The following is a 13,280-nucleotide window of genomic DNA, read 5'->3' as shown; positions in this document are numbered from 1 at the left end:
CCCCCACTAATCCCTGGTGAGTTTAGACTCAAGCCCTTGGATTCTAAAACAAGGAAAAATCAATCAGTTTCTTAAAAAGAAAACTTTTAATTAAAGAAAGAAAAGGTAAAAATTATCTCTGTAAAATCAGGATGGAAAATGCTTTACAGGGTACTCAGATTCATATAGACTAGAGGGACTCCCCCCGCCCGAGCCTGAGATTCAAAGTTACAGCAAACAGAGGTAAAAATCTTTCCAGCAAAAAGACACATTTACAAGTTAAGGAAACAAACATAAGACTAATCTGCCTTTCCTGGCTATTACTTACTATTTTGAAACATGAGAGACTGATTCAGAAAGATTTGGAGAAGTCTGGGTGTACGTCTTGTCCCTCTCAGTTCCGAGAGCAAACAATGAATAAAACAAAAAGCACAAACAAAGACTTCCCTCCGCCAAGATTTGAAAGTAGCTTGTCCCCACATTGGTCCTCTGGTCAGGTGTCAGCCAGGTTCACTGAGTTTCTTAACCCTTTACAGGTAAAAGAGACATTAACCCTTAACCATCTGTTTATGACAGGTCCTAATTTCATTTGCGGCCTCCAGATGCTACTATCATATGAATAATACCAATAATATTACAAGATGCATTTTAAATGAAACTTAATTAGTATTTAAGAACAAGGTCACAAAGGAAATAAGGCTAGGGAATTTCTGAAATCAAAGAACTTCTAACCAAGGCAGGCCCTTTACCCTAGATCAGAGTAGGACAGGTGCTGCAAGGGTGAAAGTCACACATAAGGACTTATGCTACTCTTAAATCTTTAACATAGAGTTTAAGTGGTGTATGGAGTCTTGGGAAGAGCTCTGTACAAGCTGAGATTCCTCCTAGGAGAATGCATGTGGTCAGAGAGTGACAACTTTGTCTGTTAACAACAGGAGGCTTTCAACTATTCCATGAGAGATAATGTAGTTATATTCCAACCTAAAACCTGCTCTCTCTGCCTTGTGTGTGTTTGTGTATGCACGTGTATGTGAAGCCAGAGAGCCCAACTTTTGCAATTTCATCATAAGTCTCATAATATTTCATATGTTTCCTAAAGCTTCAGCTCCTGGAGTCATGTGAGACTCTCAGCTTTGAAAACAAAAAGTAAAATTTTAGCCTTTGAGATTGTGAAGGAAAGCTCAGAAACATGAGCCCTAGAGACTCAAAGCAGTTTTTAAAAAATGTAATGGTTTGTTGGGCTCCTGAGTCATGATTTTTGAATGCTTAGTGTTGCTAATGCAGACCTTGCTAGCCAAATTAGAAAAAAAAAGTCTGTTAGAAAGCATAGTATCCTCAGACTATAGCCAGTCACCACCTTGACCACTTTTCCAGGTTGTTGTACCCCTTTTCTCTACCCTTTCTTTGGGGTGTCTGTCTTGTAACATTGCAAGCCCTTTGGAGCAGGGACTGGGCCTCCCTATGTGTTTGTACATCTCCAAAAACATTGTGAGTGTACCAGAAACAAATCATTGTCATCATATTTTCTGCTTTCATGTCCAATTGCATAATATAAATAATTAATAATAATTTTGCTCATCTGTAGATCTCAAAGAGCTTGACAAACATTAATTACATTGGCTTCACAACACTGCTGTGTGGTAATTAAATCTAATTATCCCTCATTTTGCAGATGAGTAAACTGAAGTCCAGAGAGAAACTAAATCTAGAATTATCAAATTTGAGTGCCTAAAGTTAGGCAGTTAAATCCACATTTAACCACTGGGAGCTGTGGGCACTCAGCACCTCTGTAACTCAGGCCATTTGTTTAGGTGCCTAAAGATGGGTTTAAATGCCTAATTTCAGTTTCCCAAATTGAAAATTTGGATTTAAGTCATTTTCCTAAAGTCACGCAGCAAGTCAGTAGTATGTGCAGGAAACAAGCGTCCCGGCTCTGAGACTTTTCTAGTCTAACAACCAATCACACAACTTCCCTATGTCAGTAGGCACAGATTAAAGCTATGACTCCAAGTTACATGTACTGAGGCTGCAGACAATCAATACAGTGATGACATTTAAGGTCTGATTCTGTCGTGTTTTGAGCCCCTTCAAATCTCATTGAAATCAGTTGGAATTGAAGGTGCTCAGTTCCTCACAGGCTCAAACACTTAAAGGGAAACATGCAGTGAGTAAGAGCTGGGTGACTGCAAATAAGCAGAGGTCTTTCACCTGGTAGAGACCTGGATATAAGCAGCAGCAGCAGCAGGGATGCTGAAGAGGGGTTAAGAACTGACCTTAAAGGCAAATTATGATCTGGGAATGAGCAGTGACCACTTTCAGGTGAGCAGCAAGGGGTGTTTGCTTTAACTTGTCTAGCATTTGGGCTAAGAGAAGGGAGTGTGTGCGTGTGCGCACACACACACACACACACACACACACCATCCCCTTACTTGATGCTGATTCTTTTTTAATACTAGTTTGGGAAGCCTCTACTGCTGCTACAACACAATTTTCTTCAACTAGAAAACAGCACAATCAGCTAAAACTGGTTGGTCTTTATTACAAAGCTCTTTAGACAGATGAAGGACTTTACAAGTGCTGAAAATATCCCACAAGTGGTGTAAAATCATGCCACTTCAGTATGGGCAAGATACCAAGTTTCCAAAATGCCATGACATCTCCACCATTTCTTCTAAGGGCTGGTCTACACTACGGGGGGAAAATCGATCTTAGATACACAACTTCAGCTACGTGAATAACGTAGCTGAAGTCGAAGTATCTAAGATCGAATTACTCACCATCTTCATGGCGCGGAATCGATGTCAGCGGCTCCCCCTGTCGATTCCGCAACTCCATGCGGGTTGGTGGAGTTCCGGAATCGATATAAGCGTGTTCGGGGATCGATACATTGTGTCTAGATGAGACGCGATATATCGATCCCTGAGCAATCGATTGCTACGCGCCGATACGGCGGGTAGTGAAGACGTAGCCTCAGTGAGAGAACGTCACCAAATGGATCAGCTGGAGAATAATGGTTATTTTAAACTCCTTCAGCAAATACAACAGCCTATGGTCTAGAAGCAATCACACCGCTTACTCCTTCCCCAGGGAGGCTGTTCTGCACTCTCAATTATTCAGTTATCTACCTTAAACATTTATAATAGGCTTTTCAGTGCCTGAAACTCTGGCCACAACTCCCAAGTGTGTGTGAGAGAGAAAATGGGGCAATATAATAATCTGAAATCCTGTGGGCAAAATCCACCACTCCTCCATTAAAGTCAACAGAACTGCACCAACTTATACCCATAGTGAAGCTGGCCCAGTGTCATCAAAGCACTGGAAATACTACAATATGTGCAATGTAAGTCAATATAGTTTTTTAAAATCCTCTAGTCTAGGCTGTCTTCTCTGCCTTTAGGGAAAACACAAGTTGCCGCCATATTCTTTTGTCCACACAGAGGTCCATCCTGTCCTGTCACTGCTGCCTTCAAATGATCACAAACACTAGCAGACAAACCTACCCAACAGGCAGGTGCTGAGTGTCCTTAACTTCCAGCACGATAAATGGAGTTGCCTATGGATCTCACTGTGTTTCTGCAGGTAGATCTGGCCAACTACACCAACTACAGAGGGTGCCATTAGTCTTAGTAATGACAGTAATGACAACATGCCAACTGGGGTAGAAAACCTTTACCCCGTCTAATGACACAGATTTCCTTCTTTGAAAAGGCATGGTTGGTATAAAAGGGGCCTAGTCATTCTAACAAAGCTTCTTTCAAACAATACTCTCTTTAAAAAGCCACACATGAAAACAATTTAATCTCCAAATAGCTCTTAATCTGAGAAAGTAAGCAACAAGAAAGAGAGAATGTTGGTTTTGTTGTACAGCACCGGACTGGGACGCAAAAGATCTGGATTCTCTGCTTGGTTCTGCCCAGACTTCCTGTGTGATATTGGGAAAGTTACTTAACTATCTCATGCCTCAGTTTCCTCATTTTGTATCATAAGGATAATACTTCCCTGCCTTAGAGTAGTGTAGTAAAGATAAACTTGTTAATGCTTGTGTCTTGGGTCTCAATTCAGCCCTGACATAAGTGGGTGCATCTCTCTTGGACCTCATTGTACTAGTTACTGGGCTTGGGTAGGTCATGCACTAGAAAAGAAGAGACCTTTAGGACTGGGAGATAGATTCATATAAAATTAGAGCTTTCTCCCTCCCTCCCATCTGCCCCTCCACACAGCTGAGCCTTTAGCCTATTTTAGAACACAAGATGAACCAAAGCTTTTAGGGGGCAAGATTGTCCAGCAGATAAACGGTCTCAGTTGGGAATCAGGAGAGCTGGATTCTATTTTCAGCTCTGCTACCGACCTGCTGTGTGACATTGGGCAAGTCCTTTCACCTCTCTGTCCCTCAGTGTGGCTATCCGTAAAATGGGGTTATGATACTTCCCTTTGGAAAGTGTTTTGAAGCCTTTTATGAAAAAGGTTAAGTATTATTATTTGTAGTTCTGATATGCTTATATAACACTTTCTTTGCACTAACCCTTTGGTCCCAGTAACCTTTACACTGCCAGGTTCAATCAGGGACTAGTCCTGGAACTAGCCTTATACTGCAAGAAAAGCTTTTCTCACAGAATTTCTATCCAGGATTAAAAGTAGAAGTGCTGGACTTCTTGTCAGAATGGCTGTTTTCATGAGATTTCCATCTGAATTGTGTAAAGCTTTCCCTAAGCATCCCAGCCTATAAAGAGAATCTGTCCTCTGAACATACTGAGATTCACACACTGCCAGTAATGCCTGTTCCTCAAAAAATACTTAAAATTAAATATGGTGAATGAAGTTACAATTTTTCATTAATGTAATAGTTGGTAGTTAGTACGTGTCTGTGCCTGGGAAAACAGAAACAAGGAGGATGCTCTTACAGTTAAGGATTTGGAACATAATCGTTCAATTCCTGACTTTTGACACAAGCTTTCTGTGTGACCATGTACAAATCACAATCTGTTTCTTCCTCAGTTCCTCTTTTTTAAAAAGCATGTTATAATTGTTCATTTCTCCCACTCTTTGTCTTGTCTGTTTAGACTATAACTTTCTCAAGGAAGGAACTGTTTCTTACCATGTGCATATACTATACCTACTACAATGGAGCACTGATCTTGAACCCTCTTTTTCAGAAGCACAAAAGGAAAAAAAGGAAACTATTTAAAAAGGTACTCTTTAAAAACAAAATATCTAATATTTTTTAGAGGAAACTGATGGGAACTAAATTTGCAAGTCACTTGGTGGATTGGATAAAGCAAATTACTGGAATATATGAGAATGACATTTAGGAAGTCAAGGTCTTCGTTTTGGGAATTCAGAAATCTAGGGCTTTCCTGTAAATAGCTGTGGTGGAAGGAAAGCAGCTCCTGTAGGCAGGTAATCCTACCCAAGTTTGGAAATTCCTTTAAAGGCCCATTTACAAACTGGCACTTGAGACAGAGTCATTCATGACTTTAAAATGTTTTTTTTTCTCTCTAACAAAACTTAAAAATACCCAAACCCTGCACATGTTTTGGATTTGAAACGTGTGGAAAAAGCTGTAGGATGGCTCCTCCATGAATGTTTTCTAAAAGGTCTGTGGACGTTCTGATTGACAAAACAATTTCAATCCATTGCTTCGCTGCTTGGGGAATTTCCCAAGAATTTCCCAGATGTCAGGGCAAAACAACTGTTCTTTCATCTTTTTCTGAATCATAGTGTGCACCCTAAGGAATGTTAGACATGCCTCAATTTAATGATGCAACAAGGCAGTGAAGCATTAATGTACACAAGGCTGCCAGGTCTAGTAACTGCTGGAGCCAGGCTAAGGCATTTTCCAATATATGGTTCTAATCACATCCACACGTTATTGCTGTTATGCAAATAACTATCACAGTAAGGAGCAAGGAAATTGTTGTACTATTCAGTTGTTATTCCAGCAAATCTCCATCTGGGGCCTAATCTTGCTCTTAAGATAATCAAAGGCAAAACTAGAATTTACTGAGACCTGGTCCTTCCCTGATCCCTCCCGTGCAGAGCTGGCCCTCCTGCAAGCCCCTCTCCTTCCTCCTGTTCGGAGCTGCCTACCCAAACCCCTTTTCTTCCCTCCCCCACTTCCCATATGGAGCTGCCCCCACAGCCCCTCTCCTTCTCTCCTGTTGCTGTATATATAAAGGTTAATAAAAATTGAAATTAAAAAATGTAAAACTCATTAGTTTAAAAAAAGAGGACAGGAGATAGTAAAGCTACCGGGGTGAAATTCAGCCTATGCAGATGCCAGTGTATGGCCTATACACTGCTTTAGTTCCACTTAAGATGTATTTTGATGGCTTCATTGAAATTTACATAGTGCACAGGTTGCATTTTACCCTCAGAGAAATGCTCTGTATGAAGTTCTCATACTGAAATATAAACATACCTTGTTTCCATAGGTTATACAGTAAGGACCCAATATTGCAAACTGTGACTCACATGAGTAACTCAGACTTAGGCACATAGTGCAATTGAGCTCAACGAAACCACTTGCCGGAATATGGGGTATTCGTGAGAGTTAGGATTTGCTTGATCATGGACTAGTCTGCCTCTCTTTCTTGCTCTTATAAATTTGAACGTGAGGTAACAACCCCAAGTTAACTTTCTGACAGCTTTGCCATCTCCATTCCCCCATTTGTTTTCTTTCTAATGATGAATGTTGGAAACATAGTAATATAATTTGGGATTATTTGAATAGCTAAGTGATGAGCTTTAAGCAGTGGAAGAGGAAGGTGATTATTAACACCAGCATTTTAAATGGGCTGGAGTAGAATGAAGAGAGATGTTAGGAAGCCAGACAGAAAGTCTTTGAAGTAAAAGAGGTGAGAAAGGAGCAAGACTTTTAGGAGAGGAATGCGACTTGTGGGTGCAGCTCAGCTCTCAGCATCAAGTCTTCTCTTTGCACAGCCTTTATAATGTTATCAGTAATAAATAAAAGAAACGTGGAGAATCTATCAGTTAACTGATTGGGATAACGAACTTCATTTGTATCAGGGGACAGGACAGCTGATAGCTAAACATTAAACCATAGCAGCAGCACCGAATCAAAAGTGGTTGGGGGTAAAATAAGAGGAAGAATTGTCTGATCTTGAAAATAAGAGGATACTCATCCTTTGGACTATACTTGCCTTTCTCTTATTAACAGTGATTTTTATTTTCACTCTCCTAGGACTTAACTATGCTTCCTGAGCTTTAGAGATTATGTTAAAGATACATATATATGCATTATAAATAGAAATATTTAACATAAAGAAACTCATAAAGCTACTTCAGTAAAAGCAATCTGCATTGTTTCTGGGTCAGATGAGGTCAACCTCATTCAAGTGCTATGAAACCGGATTGATGTGTGGTTTACGTGTTTTTTTTCAGTTGCCCATTGGTGATGCTGAGAAGCACAGACATTTGAGATGGAAAAGGCCTTTTAGGTCATCTAATCCACTCCCTTTCCAGTACAGGATTGTTACCTACAACAGACTGAGGTCAAACAGACTAAGCATTATGGGTGAGATTTTCAAAAGAGCCTGAAATTTGCTGTGTTCGGGGGGTGTTTTTTCACACCCCTGAGCGAGAAAGTTGCAGCACTGTAAAGTGCCAGTGTAGACAAGGCCTTAGGAACACAAGCCTAAGTCCCCACTGAGGCTATGTCTACACTACACTACACTATGAATTACATTAAACCGGTTTTATAAAACAGATATTATAAATTCGATTTCACGCGGCCACACTAGGCACAGTAATTCGGTGGTGTGCGTCCATGGTCCGAGGCTAGCGTCCGATTCTGGAGTGTTTGCATTGTGGGTAGCTATCATAGCTACCTAGTTCCCAACAGTCTCCCCTGCCTCTGGAATTCTGGGTTGAATCATCGCGGGTGGTTCTGGGTAAATGTCGTCAGTCATTCCCTCCTCCGGGAAAACAACAGCAGACAATCCTTTCGCGCCCTTTTTCCCTCGGATTGCCCTGGCCAGACACCATAGCACGGCAACCATGGAGCCGTTCAAGCTTTTTAATTTAACAGTCACCCAATATGGTGTACTGCATGCGCGGACAGCAGGTGATATCCAGCGTACACAGCACCATCATTTGCTTTTGCATGATAGCAGGATGGTTAGCAGTCGTCGTTACCATCTACTGCCGAGTAAACTGGCAATGAGATGAAGTTATCTCTCCCCTCTGTACCATCTACTGCTATCATGAGTGCCCTGATGAGATCCGGCCGGGGCGCAAAAGCAAAACTGGATGATCCCCGAGTCAATCCCTCCTTTAATGGTTTCTAAAAATAGAGTCAGTCCTCCTAGAAATATGGGGCAAGTGTACTTTGAGGACCAGTGTATCAGAGAGCCAGCTGCTCTGTGTAGTATTCACAGGGCATGCCCCTGCAACAACCCATCCATTGCTTCCTCCTCACCCAACCTTCCTGGCTAATGTGGCAGTGTACCGCTGATTTTGTCATGAAGTTATAAAGAATGCAGGAATAAGACAACACTGAGTTTTATGACATTAAAATGAGGGGGAGTCAGCCTCCAAGTGCTGATGACCGTCAGGCAGAACATTAATGGGTGAGGGGGAGGGCCAGCAGCTGCTGCTATGATAGTCCAGGCAGTACAGAATCTTTTCTTTACCACAGGAAAGGAAAGGGCTGAATGAAGCTCAGCCCCCAGTTACTACGAACGAAGACCGGTTACCAGCCTTCTGTACCATCTTACTGGAGTCATTCTATTTTACTCAGCCCCCCGGCCAGCCTTCACCTGAGGCCAGCAGGAGCACTCACGGCCGAATGGTGACGATCGGATATCAGTCCTATTGCACTGTCCTGCCACCGGGGAGGGGAGAGAGCCGGATGCTCTTCACTGCTGCAGCACGCGTATACCAGCAGCATTCAGTTATAGGGTGACATTGAAAGAGTCAAGAAACTATTTATTCCCTTCTTCCCATGTGCGGGGGGGGTGGGGGAATAAATTGAGAGCTATTCCCGAACCACGCCGGACCAATTGTTTGACCCACATCCATCGGGAGCCTCAGCCAAGAATGCAAAACTTTTTCGGAGACCTGGGACTGTGGGATAGCTGGAGTCCTCACTAACCCCTCCCTCCGTACCTCCATGAGCCCCCCCCGGTTTCCCCATTTTGGAGTCTCTGGCTTCCCGTTACGCCCCTGTCACGCGCACTGTTAGCCTGAGATTTTTTTTCAAACGATTTGGCATCGTCTTCTGTAATTGGAGCTCTGATGAACAGATTTGTCCTCCCCATAACCGCGACAGATCCACTGATCTCCGTACGGTCCATGCTGAGCTCTTTTGGATTTGGGACTGGCATTCGCACCCCGTGCTGATCAGATTCTTCCATGCTGGGCAAACAAGGAAATATAATTCAAAAGTTCGCCGGGGCTTTTCCTGTTTACCTGCCCTGGCGTTCGATTCAATTTGATGCTGTCCAGAGCGGTCAAGTGTTGCAACTGTGGGATACCTCTCCCGGAGGCCAATAATAGTCGATTTCCGTCCACACTTAACAGTATTGCCGAAGTAATACTATCGATTTTAGCGTTACTTCCTCTTCGTCTTGTAGGAGTAAGAAATCGATTTAAAAGCCCTTTAAATTCGATTTAACGAGCACTGTAGTGTTGGATGGTACAGCATTAAATCGATTTAACGTGTTAAATGATTTAAAACGGCTAGTGTGGACCAGGCCTGAAAGTCAATGGGGCTTTGCTCCTAAGGCCAGACTTTTAAAGGTATTTAGGTGCTTGAATACAGATAGGCACCGTAAGGATGAATCAATTGTAGTTAAATGCCTGGAGCACTTTTGGAAAATCCAGTAGATGCTATTTGGATCTTTTAGCTGTGTAACTACCTTAAAAATCTGGCCGCCTAGATACTTTTGAAAAGCCCACCCTATAGCTCCAGAGACTTCTTCATTGGACCTCTACAGCTCACCCAATGCTGGCCATTTTATAATTCAGCAGAGCCACTGGGCTGAGTTGGATACCGGGGTTAGATCCTGGCTCAAAACTAGATTTATCCTCATGTCACTTATATTATAATAACCTCGTGCCAGTTCCCTTATCGTAAAATGGACAAAAATCCCCCTCTCTCAAAGTTCTCTAGTGAGGACAACTGTATTAAATGTTTGTGAGGCACTCGGATATCAAGTGATGGGGGCCATTTACGTATCTAGTTATCCAAATGCTCAAAGTTAGATGGGCAACCCTGGATGGGACAGAACAGTGTGTTTACCCCTGGGGGCCCATGCCAGTGGGCTCCCCACAAAGGTGTAACTCCTGTCTCATCTTACTCTGGCTGTCTCCTTTTCGGTCCTTCTGGGGCCCTGCTACCAAGTTGCTCCTTCTCTTCCCTGGCAGGCAAATGCAGGAGCTGTAAGGTAAGTATATCCCCACCTCCCTTCGTTGCGGAGCTGCCCCCCACAAACCTCTTTCTCCCCCCCCATCTGTCCTTCCCCCTCCCCCGAGCCCTTCTCCTTCCCCCTTCCTTTCCGTATGGAGCTGCCCCTCCTCCCCAGCCCCTCTCCTTTCCTCCATGTTACACATGAGTATAGTGAAATGCACAGAGGTTAAGTGAATTGCCTACACTCAAGCACAAAGTGAATCAAGTATCACTGCTAGTTAGAGAACTCAAGAGTCCTGACTGCCCATCTCCAACACTTACCAATAGACACTACTGTTTTCATAAAAACCCTCATGACTCAGCTATTACACGGTTTGGCACTTAGACAGAGTTCTCTGGCATAATGCTGCATTATGTGTACAGACAGCTGCAGCTGTCCACAATTACTCATCTGAAACTACGGGCTCCAAAACTACTGTCACGAGTATCAGCAGGGTTATTCATTCAAAACCAAACAGTGTATTGACAAGAGGACAATTTTAAGTGCATTGAACCATTTATTTTTATTCATATTTATTTCTATGCTGCCTCTTTTATATTAGTGTTTGATTCTTTGATATGCAAAGAGACAAGGCTCCTGCCATGAGCAACTTACAATCTAGTATTTTTCCAATAAATACGTAGCTTATATTTAGTGTTTGAAAACTGCAAGTTGATTTATAAAAGCTAAATAATTAATCCTCACTCCCTGCCGGGAGGTAAGTAATTAAAAATCATTTTTTGATGTGGAAACTCAGACAATGCAAAGTTATGAAATGGGCAAAGATCATCTAGCGAGGAAGAGAACTCATTTTTCTGGCTCCACAGCCTATGCTCAGAGACTCTGACTACATCAGCTTCTCAGACCACTTAAAAAGGAAAATTTACATTTCATATCTAAGTTACACAAGAATAATTGGAGTATTTTAAATCATTACATGTTTTCCTTTATTAAACCAGTTGCAAGAAGATAGGCAGTTCTACCCATTTAAACCAATCAAGGCAGTAAAATAAAGTGCAGCAACTGTACATGGTTCCTTTGTTGTCTTCAATAAATAGTTGGTTTCCCCCACAGCTGTTTCTTTAAAAAACACTTTTCCAGCCAGCCCAGTACATAATATATAAGTTTGCTAGACTTTTCTCTGCTCTCCTCCCACCCTGTCTCAGATTCTTTCCTTCTCTATTTGAATGGGTCTTTTAGACAGCCAAAATTTCCCGTCTCCTTTAAATATATATACACATTGCTCCTTTGCTCCCTGAATTTCTAAACAGATCTTCCCGTCTAAGGGTCCCCAAAACTCCTCTTTTGCTCCTCCCTCCCAAGGACACTGCCCCCCCCCATGCCCAGTTTTGCCAAAAAGCTTGGGAAGTCTGGGGCGGAGCTTAAAAAGGGGCCTGGCCTGGCCAAAACAGGATGTATGGTCACCCAAGACTGTAGTAAGAGCTGCCCAGGGAGTCCGGGTAGCTGTGGGGAGCCCTGGACCCTCCACCTGCCCTGGGCGAGAAGTCAGGGTACCCGAGAGCAGCCCCTGGCCCATGTCCCAGCCCCCAGGGCACGCCATCTACAACAGGTGGAAGATCCAGGGCTCCTCACAGCAGCCCAAGCTCCCTGGGCAGTTTTTACCATGGCCTGACTTCCAGCCAGGCTAGGAGGCAGGGTCGTGGGGGGAAGGGGAAGAGCAGTGGGCAGAGCCCCATGGTATGTGTGTGTGTGGTGGGGACAATGTTATTTGTGCCCAGGGCTCTAATAAAGCTTAATCCACCTTTGGGGAAGGAATGAATTCTGGGAGGGCATGAGACGTTTTAGAAAAAAATATTGTGACATTGCATCCCATTTTTGTCATAGTAATATTATTATGATATGATTATAGCATAATTATGATGTATTTTGTACAAGTCATGTGAGGTGTCATTGAAAAAGTTACGATTTGCTGAATATTATTATCCTATTTGTATGCATTTGTCATTTGTGTATCTGAAGCTATGAATATTGACTAAGGATCTGTATTTTAAATGGGCTTACTCTGGAAAACACTCACAGCCAGTCTTTCAGGTACAACAATGAAGAAGCCAGACTGTGCTGATGGCCCATCAACAAAGACAATGGACACTGGAAGAAATTCACCTTCCTGTGAATGTTCCAGACAGCCTGTAAGTAATGGCTGCTATGACTCAGCAAGGTATGCAAAGGCCTGGGACCAGGCCACATGACTCTGGACTCCATCTTGGGATATCAGTGTTTTTCCACAAGCCGAGGTTTGGGACAAAGAGTTCCCACCATATGCTAAAGCTATATAAGCAGAGAGTGACATCATCATTGGTTCTTCACTCCCCACACAAGAAGACTCCTGGAAACACCTGAGGAACAAAGACTGAACTGGGGGGAGTGCTGGACCCAGGCTACAGGGATTTCTAGCCTGTGTATGAAAGCCTGGGGATTCCAAGCTGTAATGCAAGTGGAGCTTGTGCTTTAAGAATCTTCAACTTGCTTGTATCATCCACCAGGGTGAGAATTTGCTAATTCGTATCCCATCTTTCTAGTATTTTAGCCTTAGTTTGCGTTTTTGTTTATTTGCTAGGTAATCATTTAAAATCTATCTTTTGTAGTTAATAAACTTGTTTTTGCTTTATCTAAACCAGTGAGTTGGAGTGAAATGCATGGGAATTCGAAGGTCAAGGGGCAAAGGCTGTTGCATATTCCTCTCCACATTTGGGGGGGTGTTGAACTCTATGAGCTTACACTGTACAAATCCCTGTGCAGCTCAAGACGGTATAATTTTGGGTTTATGCTCCGGAGTGGGTGCGTGCCTGGGGAGCTGAAAGTTACCTTGGCTGTAGCCTTTCTACTGTTGCTTCATGCAAAGGCTGCTCAGAGAGCCTTGCATGTAACTGC

Source organism: Chelonoidis abingdonii, chromosome 1, assembly GCF_003597395.2.
Source record: "Chelonoidis abingdonii isolate Lonesome George chromosome 1, CheloAbing_2.0, whole genome shotgun sequence".
NCBI lineage: Eukaryota > Metazoa > Chordata > Testudines > Testudinidae > Chelonoidis > Chelonoidis abingdonii.
This window is presented reverse-complemented; position numbering follows the sequence as displayed.